Raw genomic sequence first — 11200 nt, forward strand, 5'->3', positions numbered from 1 at the left:
CCCCTCACTATCTGTTTATCTTTCTCTTTTCTTCACGCTATCCGTATCCATCTTTTCTCTTCCTCTACCCTCAGAGAGTCCAGTCCTGTCCAGTTCTCTGCTAGTCAAGCTTAACGGTTCTGGGCGGGAGTCTGGCCCGCTTTGCTGGCCTGAGGGTACTGCTTGCTCTCGGCTCTTGGGAACTGGGGTGGAGGAGGGGTATATTGGGGCAGCGGGCGCAAGATCTGGGGAGAGTTGGGGTGACGAGGGCTGCCTGCCAGTTAGGCCATTACTACCGGCCCGCTGGGCTGTTTGAAGGAGCCCCAGCAGGGAGCGAGCCCCTCTGGACTGAGTGGCGGGGACATTGTCCCTAACCGGGGCGCCGACCCAACCCAACCCTCCCTCTCTCTCTCTCTCTCTCTCTCTCTCTCTCTCTCTCTCTCTCTATCTCCCTCTCTCTCTCTCTCTCTCTCTCTCTGAGAGCCAGTGGGTTTGACTGCGCTGTACGGAGGCATGGTCTGGGGAGCTGGCCTGCTGTGTGTGTGTGTGTGTGTGTGTGCGTGTGTGTGTGTGTGCGTGCGTGTGTGTGCGTGTGTACGTGTATGACTGTTGAAGGTAAAATAGAACCTGCGTTCGACAAGTTGTTTTTCTAAGCCCATTCCTTCGACAATGACTCCACAATGTTCCTGTTGTATAATGTTTCCACAACATCCGCAGCCCAATCTACCAGTGTGCTCTGTGTGTGTGTGTGTGTGTGTGTGCGTGTGTGCGTGTGTGTGCGTGTGCGTGTGTGTGTGTGTGTGTGTGTGTGTGTGTCAGGTAGACTTGGCTATCCACAGCCTTCTATGCTCTGATCAATGTGTGTGACTTCCCTCTCTGCGCCCCCCCCCCCCCCCCCCCTCCTCTACTTTTTTTTCTTTTTAATGCTCTAATCCAATTTGGTGAATGGGCATTGGTGCCCCCCTCCACACACACACACACACACACACACACACACACACACACACACACACACAGGGGCCTGGGTCCTGTAGTCTCGGGCCCCGCTGTGCTCAAGCTCTCCTCTCGGCCCCAGCTGGCAGAAGTTACGGCCGGGGCAACAATGTGCCTGCAGGACGGGCCAGGACAGGCCGCGCAGGGCCAGCGCGGGGCCCCGCGGACCCCTGAAAGGACCCTTTTGTCCGCCCTCCAACCCCCCCCCTCCCCTCCATCAGGGACTATTAATTATGGGCCGCAGAGCGCGGCTCTGAGTCAGATAAAAAGTCCCCCTGACTAACAACCCCCCCCCCCCCCTTCCCTCCACCAACACAACTCCTCAATCCCCACCCCTCCACCCTGCCATTACCACACATACACAGCCTCTGGGCATCGGAGATCTCTCCGTCCCTAATAACCACCTCCGCCCCTCTCTCTACTGGGGGGGGGGGGGGGGGGGGGGGGCTTTAATGAAGTGGCCAGAGCAGAATGAGCTGGGGGAGCGGAGAGTTCCATTACAGACTTCTCTTTTTATGAATTTACAAGCACCACTTTAGAATGGCAGCACAGGAGAGAGGGAAGGCCCCCAAAAACCAGGACAAAAACAGGAGGGGAATTCCTTAAAGCACTTTCTTTCTTTCTTTCTTTCTTTCTTTCTTTCTTTCTTTCTGGATTGCAGGAAGGTCCTGGTGGTTTTTGTGACAGAGTGCACACACACACACACACACACACACACACACACACACACACACACACACACACACACACTGCTGGACACAGGAGGTGGAAGGGGGGGGGGGGGGGTTCTGATCCAGATTATAGCCTGATCCGCTTTTGTCCCTGTTCAAGAACCAGCGCATATAAATGGAGGGCGAGAGCAAGGGGAGTCCCCCCTCTAACATCTCTCTACTGGATGATGAACAGCAGCTATTCAGCTCGGTCCCCAGGCCTCTGCAACAAGGCCGCAGCCTTGGAGTCTACAGCTAGAATGTTAATACTATACATTCCATTGGCCATGGAGGGTACGTCCATAGGGTACCATACATAACATACTAGCTTCCCCTCAAGACCTGGCTCCAGGACCATGACTCATTCTGAGAGACTGATGAGGCCTGAGCTGAACTATTGCTCTGTCCCCCCCCTCCCCCCCCCTCAACGACTGCAGTAGCTAACGACTTTAGCACGTTGTTGCATTTAACTAGTTGCGTTATGACACACATTGAGGGCTCCTCAGAACAGACGCATATTGTGTGGAATACGCCGAGTACAGTATGGTCTAAACATGGGCTCCGTACGAATGGTTTGGGTGTGACCTGTGACCTGTGACCTGTTTGATGCAGGGCAAAGAAAACGTGTTAGCTTTCTCCATAATGTCAGCTGTGTGAGGAATCGGTGTAGCCACCACTCCACTTGTTGGAACTAAGATCAGGCATGTTTTTAGGGTCTTTCCTGGTCTTAATGATCCAGTTTGGTCCATTTCTGTGTTTTGGAGCGTAGATGTATGTGTTTCTGGGGTGGGCCGGGGGGACGGAGCGAGAGCAGAGTGAGAGAGAGGACAGAGGGAAGGATGGAACGCTAGTCTAGGCACTAGACCAGAGGAACGCTTCTCTCTCGCTCGCTCTGCTGTGCTCCCTTGTCCTTGGCTTGGCCCCTTCACTCCCCTGAGAGTCGGTTACATAACATACCCCCACCGCCCCCACCTCACGCACGCACACACACACACACGCGCACACACACACACACACACACACACACACACGCACACACACACACACACACACACACTCAAACAGAGATATAAACACATTCACACACTCACACTTGCACACACCCATACGCACACACCCACCCACCCACCCACACACACACACCCGTCAGCTGTGAAATATTTCTCCCCTGGATCTGCGCTGGACATTGACCAGACCCTCAAACATGCACCCTCCCCCTCCCTCTCTCTCTCTCTCTCTCTCTCTCTCTCTCTCCCTCTCTCCCTCCCTCCCTCCCTCTCTCCCCCTTTTTCTATCCTTTCATCTCTCAAACAAACACTCCACTGCATTAATCAGGTTATTCTGTCACCGTGACAATGGGCTCTGTTTTACATCACTGATTGGGATGCCCTACCCCCCCCCCAGACCCCACCTCACCCCCCCCCCCCCCCCCCCCACCCCGACTCTCGCTTCATTCCCGCAATGCCACAGTGAGAACGCTGAGAGTGTAACGGGAGCCTAACCCCTAGGCCGGGCGCTGGGGTGGGATGGGGGTCTCCCAGGGGGTCACCGGTGTCAGAGGGTAACCATCGCCAGACAATACGGCCCTCTGAGACGCAGAAGAAAGACCAGACACAGGCCATTTACACTGCCAGATAGCTGGGGCTGACATACTGCTGGGCTTTCATACCAGCTCATATGGGAACTTTTACCGATGGAATTTCACATAGAAGTTGCAGCTGGTCGAAGTTTGGAATGAGTAGCATACAACTGCAATACTGATGGCAAAAAACGTCAAATGCACAGGTTGGCATATAGGAGCTTACTCAGGCTAACAAGTGGTTTCACTGTACATGGCGGCGCTCTCTTTTGAGCTGACCAAGCAATGAGTAAGACCGTTAGCGGCGGTCCGTGCGCAACAACAAAGATTCATTGTGGTACCATTTCTCAGTGTGTGTTCACCTCATCGGCCCGTGTGTGTGTGTGTGTGTGTGTGTGTGTGTGTGTGTGAATGCGCACTGTGGTGATTGTATTGTGTGAGTGTGAAATACTTAGGGATTGGCCTTAATGGCGCGGCCGAATTTTCACACTGGTCTTTTAATAACACGAAGTGGATTTATGATCTGAGCGCACACGTCACTGGGAGCTTATTAAATCTAATTATGAAATAATATTTGTGCAACAAATGTGTTTTATTATCATTCTCTGGCTCAGGGGGTGACTGAAAAAGACCAGACTTGACTGCTTCGACGAAGTGTAGGGGGAGCTGTGTGTGTGTGTGTGTGTGTGTGTGTGTGTGCATGCGTGCGTGCGTGATGGAGAGAGAAAGAGAGAGAAGGAGAAATAGAGTGAGGTGTGAGTGAACATAGCTGTGTGCCTCGAGCATCAAAACATGCATGCAAAACTGGTATGTGTGCGTGTGCACGTGTGTGTGTGTGCGTGTGTGTGTGTACATTCAGACCTACTCTACTGTACAGTACCTACATACGGTAGTCGTACGTATATAATATGCATGGCCAGCTCTTCTCTAAGGTTCAAACCACAGCCCGCTCAAATCTTGTTTGCTTTGGAATTAGTCCAGTCCAGTTGTGAGTGGTGTGCGTGCGTGTGTGTGCGCGCGCGTGTGTGTGTGTATGCGTGCATGTGCGCGCGTGTGTGTATGCGTTCATGTCTGGATGGCCCTACGAAGCTCTGAGTGTGTGATCCTGCCTCAGCTGAGCACCGTGTGACCTGCTGCACCCAGCGTGGGAAGAGGTCACTCTGTCTGACCACGCCGGTCGGGGCGGGGCAGCGGAGGGGGGCACAGCCTTGGCAGAGGACAGGTCCCCTCACCTGCATCAGCTCAACATCAAGACTGTTACAAAGAGAGAGGTGGTGTGGTGGCATCTGGTCTAATCAAGAAGTCAGCCCAGTACCCTTGACCTATAGCTGGGCTTTAGCTGGGATAGATGGGAGGAGGAGGAGAAGGAGGAGGAGTAGGGGGAGGAGAAGGAGGAGGGGGGAGGAGACGGAGGAAGAGGAAGAAGAGGAGGGGAAGGAGGAGAATGGAGCAGGGGAAGGGGGAGGAGGAGAATGAGTAGGAGGAGGAGGAAGAGGAGGGGAAGGAGGAGGAGAGGAGGAGGGGAAGGGGGAGGAGGAGAATGAGTAGGAGGAGGAGGATGAGGAGTGGAAGGAGGAGGAGAGGAGGAGTGGATGGGGGAGGAGGAGAATGAGTAGGAGGAGGAGGAGGAGGAGGAGGAGGAGGAGGAGGAGGAGGATGAGGAGGGTTGGAACCTTGAACAGAATCATATTTTGCATCTCTAAAAGCGAGGGGACAAAAGAGGGAGAGAGAGAGGTGTCCGCTCTGCTGCCTGACCCAGTGAAGCAGAGTAGGACCCCGGGCCGGGAGCAGGGAGACGGGAGCGCTGTGATGCTAATAAGGTTCACACGTGATCAGTTAGCCAACGCGTGACCACCAGCTAGCCGGCGAGATACCAGAGAGAGCGAGGCAGGGTGAGGGGTTTCGGAGCGGTCCTAATGAGATGTGCTGGGGGGCAGGGGCGGGAGCCCCCCCCCCCCCCCGGCCCCCCGAGCTCTTTCCAGGGGAGTTGGGAGGGTAGTTGCGGATTAATGATGGACCACATACTAGTGGTCAGAGACAGACAAAGATGGGTTTGGTTCGAGGGGAGGGTGTTAAAGACAAAAGTGAGCTGTGGAAAAATGCTAATTCACGATGGGTGTGGGGGAGGGGGCGGGGTGGGCGGCGGAGAGCCCTGTGTGTGAGAGATATTTCGGATGGCGAGGGGGGGGGGCTTATAGAGTGTGTGAGAAAATGTGTGTGCGAATCCGAGAGAGAGTGTGAACGAACGAGCGAGCGAGAAAGAAGACGGACAGAGAGAAAGAACAGAGCAGTCCAGCCCTCCCTCCCTCCCTCCCTCCCTCCCCCTCCCTCCCTCCCTCCCTCACTCCTCCCTCCCTCCCTCCCTCCAGCATATTGTTCTGATTGGCGGTAAGAGAATGCTCGCCGCTCGCTTGCGACGGATCCGACGCAGGGTCCAAAATAAAACACTCTTGATTGGGCCCCGAGAGCGGGCAAGCGTGTGAGGCGGGGCCTCGGGGGGGATGGGGCTCCTGGCCTCTCCAGGTGCCTCCATGTGGTTCTTATTGACCACTTTCCGTCCTCCAGCTTCCAGGATGACGGGGGGGGGGGGCGCTGCGGTTTTCGGAGGAGTGAGAATTCACACGGGCCCGACGGATGGCAGCGCTGGAGAGAGGAGAGAGAGAGGGAGAGGGAGAGGGAGAAAGGGGGGGCGGGTAAGAGGAGTGTAGGGCACACTGTACGAGCGTGATTAATGAGCTTGTGTTATGGCACAACGCGGAGAACAAAGGTTTCTAATCTATAGCACATGCAGAGTGGACAAGTACTGTGAAACACTAAGCAGAGAGGGTGGGAGAGGAGGGAGGGAGGGAGGGAGGGAGGGAGGTAGGGAGGAGGGTAGGGAGAGAGAGAGAGAGAGAGAGAGAGAGATATTGCATTACAAACTTTGGAGAGTTGTGTAGTTATTGGAAGACATCACTGGAGTAAAGAATGCTTGACATTGTGCGCTGACTACTGCGTTTGTGTGTGTGTTTGTCTGTGTGTGTGTGTTTGTGTGTTTGTGTGTATGTATGTGTGTGTGTAGGCTGGGTATCATTTGAAAAATTACGATACCAGTACCAATACCCTTAAAGTGATACCGATACCAATTGAAGCATTCAGTTGTGTAAAATGCATCAATCCTCCACATTCAAATAATTTTTACAAGAATACATTTTGAAAGTGTTTAAAAGAGTATCAAACTGCATTTATTACAATATAACTACTGACAGTGACTACACATTTTTTAGTCATCCGTGACCTTGCAGCTAATGTGAACGGGTGTCAAGGCTGCTGCTGGGGTGGTACATCAGCAGTAGCAGTTGTGGTGCTAGTAGGCCTAGGGGGGTCTTAACATTAAGCGTAACATTAGTTAATAACGTTAGCCTAAACACATTTCGCTGCTACAGAAGTTAAAACTACCACTAAGTAACCAATGCACTAAGCAATGCATTACAGTAGGGTTGCTAATGCTAGCTAGCTAGGTAATGGGGGAAATCTGTGTTTTTATGGATTTATTTTTACCATACGCCATAGGCGTGTAGTATAACCATACCTTTGAGCGTTTTGGTGGCATTACCTCAGCGTGCTAAACTGTGTCAACAACTCGCAGTTGCAGTCGATTTCACCAGACGGATTGTAGCTGTCTTCCGTAATGGGCCAATCACGCGTTGCATTAAATTGAAGAACGCTTGCGGTGATTGGACCATATTACAATGTCTTTTTTTCCTAGATCTCAATACAAAAAGAATCGAATGAAGTGTTGGTTTGACTGAAGACGTTTCGATGCTACTTGGTATCAGTTTGTTTCGATCCAGTACTACGAGGTATCGAGTACCGATACCCAGCCCTATGTGTGTGTGTGTGTGTGTGTGTATTTGTATGTGTTCGTGCGTGTGTTTGTGTGTGTGTGTGTGTGTGTATGTGTGTGTGTGCGTGCGTGCGTACATGTGTGTGTGTGTGTGCGGGAGGGCTGGAATTGGGGGGCTAAATCACCAAATGATTCCCGAGCGCGGCACCGTTGCTCACCGCTCCCCCAGGGGATGGGTCAAATGCGGAGAACTAATTTCACCACCGCAGGTCGGGTGTGTGACAATCATTGGCACTTTAACTTTAACTTTGACTTTAAGGGCAGTGGGGCTGGTTGATTGATGCTGGGGGGCATTGGCACAGTTAATCCGGTGGGCTCAGGCTTCCATTCCCCTCTGGTGTCTGTGACAGGTGTGTGTGTGTGTGTGTGTGTGTGTGTGTGTGTGTGTGTCTGTGTCTGTGTGTGTTTGCGATAGTAGAGAGAGGCAAGACCCACACACTCACCTCACACATAAATCACACACTAGGGCTAATTGATTTGGGCCAGTTTTTTTATGCTCCACCTTGACCAAAGGCCTGAGAGCATAGCCTTTTTGGGAAGGGTGTTTTGTCGGGTTCACTCGCAAAAGCTTCCCAAAGCCCGCCTTGAACTCTTCAAAAGGCCCCAAATCGAAGTGACTGATTCATAGCCTGGCAGACACACAGCCCCCCCCCCCCCACCCGCTTACCCCTCTGTGGAAGTTGATCCATCTGTTTTCCAGTGTAGTCATGAACACCTGGAGAAGGTCTAGAGAGGGTTAATGTAGACTGTCAGTCTGCCTGCCTTCGACCAATCCTCCGTGTGGCTACTGGTGCCATGTTCCATATCTCTCCCTCTCCCTCTCTCTCTCTCTCTCTCTCTCCCTCTCTCTCTCTCTCTCCCCCCCCATCTGTCTTTCTCACTTTCTCTTTCAAATTTTGCTCTACTTCTGTCTCACCCCCCCCCCCCACACACACCCACACTCCCAGTCTCTGTCTCTCGGAGTCCATTTGGAAGCAATCGGGTTCTGGCAGGCTATGAAAGGTCTTCCTGGCCCATCCCTGGTGCTTTCCAGCACCTTCTTTCCCTCTTCCCCTCAGTCTATCTATCTTTCTGTGCACCCCCCACCCCCGACTATCTCTCTAACGAGCTGAGACCTGCCCAAGGTCGTCTGTGTGATGTGGCTTAGTGATAAAGCCAGGCTAGCTAGAGGATTCCCAGGCCTGCTTCTGTCTGTCTCTCCGGACCTGGCCAGAGAAGAGTTGGATTTCACAAACACCAGACACTCTCACTTTGTCTGGGACAAGGCCACGGGGCTCAGAGACTGGGGATAGTGTGTGTGTGTGTGTGTGTGTGTGTGAGAGAGAGAGAGAGTGTGTGAGAGAGAGAGAGAGAGAGAGAGAGAGAGAGAGAGAGAGAGAGCGAGCACCGGAGAGAAATAGAGATTTCACTGGCTCTCTGGAAAGTGAGAGAACGCCTTTTTTTGAAATCTGAAGAAGTGGACACAACTTGACATGATTAAATATGGAAAATGCCAGACGTAGGAGGTTTGAATATTTATGTGCTTAGTCTGTTTGAGTGTGTGTGTGTGTGTGCACCACCATCAATCCCTTCTCTTTATCACAGCGGAAAAAACCCCTGCACAACACACACACACACACACACACACACACACACACACACTCAATAAATGCTAACCCTAATACGCTCAGTCTCTGAATGTTCTTTCCCAGCGTGGTCAAGATAAACACACACATCGTCCCCGAACAGAGTTCACATACCCGGCTCGGCCTGCGGCCATGAGGCTTTTTTTCCGTGGTGGAAGTCTCTAGTGACATACTCATCAAAACAGCAGTGAAATATTACAGTGGCCCGGGCTATTAAAACTGTTATTACCATGGGTGAATGGGTCTCAACAGGACCTGACTGGCACTCTAATGACAGGGTTGAGGAGGCAGGGGAAGACGGGCATGGGGGGGGGGGGGGGGGGGATAGCATCCACCCACCAGACACCCCTGTCTGAGACAGCTAAGTCTCCATCCTACACCCCCTCCTCCGACTCCCTTAACACGGAGACGGAGTAGTATACACACACACACACACACACACACACACACATATTGAATATGTACATGTACCAGACACCCACATGCGCACGCTTGCGCGCATGCACACATGTGCACAGACACACACACACACACACACCCTGACCACACACATGTACCACACACACACACACACACCCTGACCACACTCATGCGTACATGTACCACACACACACACACACACACACACACACACACACACACACACACACACACACACACACACACACACACACACACACACATGCTCAGGGCCCTGACCTAAGTGACCGCGCTGAGGTTCCGTTCGAGACGAGTCGGGCCTCCGGGCTCTGCGGTCGTCTTATTATCCCAAACACAGTTCTGTGGAGCGCTCCGTCGCCGGGGCAGAAAACCATCCGTCCCCATCCACAGACCGGAGGGAGAGAGAGACCCCTGCCCCTTTTTCCACCCCCTCCCTCACATAAACATCTAGAGAAGGTCTGAACCAACAAACAAGAAGTCTGACCTGTGAAATACGAGTCCAAAAACAAAGGTCTCCCTTCACCCGGCACCCCCCCCCCCCTCGCCCCACTTGCCCCTAAACCCCCTCTGCCCCCCCCCCTCGCCCTCTCGCCCTCTCGCCCCTAAACCCCCTGCGCCCTCTCTCCGCCCGCTCCCCCACCCCAATGTTCACTATTAATCACCCCCACGCAGGGGGTGGGGGCTCTGGGGTAGGGTGAGTTGTGGGCCCCTGGACTCTCAACACTGAAGGGGTCGTGTGTGTGTGTGTGTGTGTGCGTGTGCGTGCGTGCGTGTGTGTGTGTGTGCGTGCCTCCTAGAGGTTCTGGCCGCGGTTGTTTATTTGGCTCTGGTAATGGCAGCTGTCACGGCCGATCGCCACGGCCCGGCTCTGATTGACTCCAGGTGACGCTGTGGCCATTGTCCAGCCTCTGGAGCTGACCCCCGACCTCTGCCCCCCGACCCATGGCCTAACCCTCGGCCCTAATGACAGAGAGAGAGAGGGAGCGAGGAGGAGGAGAGAAAGAGGGTCAGAGTCAGTGCTGGGAGAGAGAGAGGCGACATGGGGATTAACATGGGACTGGCTATGTTTGTTTGTGTGGAAACAGATACCCCCCGCCCCCCCAACCACACACACCCCAAAACCCTGACCTGACACACACACACACACACACACACACACACACACACATGCACGCACCCGCCTCAAGGACTTGTGGCTGGATTGAATAATGAATCTACGGTTACTGCTTAGGACAATAAACAGAGGTAATAAAAAGAGGGTTATACAGTCATTACACATGGGATCTGTACTGAGCTATAAGCTATCATCAAAACCCTCACTGAGGATCATGAATAGATGCATTATGAATGTGAGGACAGCTCTGACCTATACTGTCCCTCAGGCTGGAGCAAGCAGTTATAAATTGTGTCGCTACAATTGAGGATTTCTCCTCCTCATAGCAGATTTCTCTCTCTATTCCTCTATCTCTTTCTCGCTCCGTCCATCTCTCTCTCTCCCTCCGTCTTGCTGTCTCTCTCGTTCCCCCTCTCCCTCCATCTATCCCTCTGTCCCTCCCTCTCTCATTCTCTCTCTCCATCTCACATTCTCTCTCTCTCTTTCTCTCTCTGTCCCTCCACTCATCCCTCTCTGTAAAAGGTGACAGAGGGACATACTGTTCTATTTCCGTTGGCGAGCATTCCTCCTGTGTGTTGGAGAGCCGGACCACCACCAGGACTCATAAAGGCCCGTCTGGCCCAGGCCGGTACCCCGAGTCATCCTGACCACGGTGTTCCCGGGAGTGTGTGCCCCCCCGCCCCCCACTGGAGTCGTGGGCCCGCCGTTCCCAGAGCGGGTCTTATAAGTGAACGGAAAAGCCGGTATACTTAGCCACAGGCGACACTGCGTGACGCTCGACGGGTCGACGGTCACCGCGTGGACACCGGCTGAACCCCCCCGCCCCACCGCGCCCCTCTGAGGGCCGAACCCCCCCGCCCCACCTCGCCCCTC

The sequence above is a fragment of the Borostomias antarcticus genome, assembly GCF_949987555.1.
Source record: "Borostomias antarcticus genome assembly, chromosome: 25".
NCBI classification, from domain to species: Eukaryota; Metazoa; Chordata; class Actinopteri; order Stomiiformes; family Stomiidae; genus Borostomias; species Borostomias antarcticus.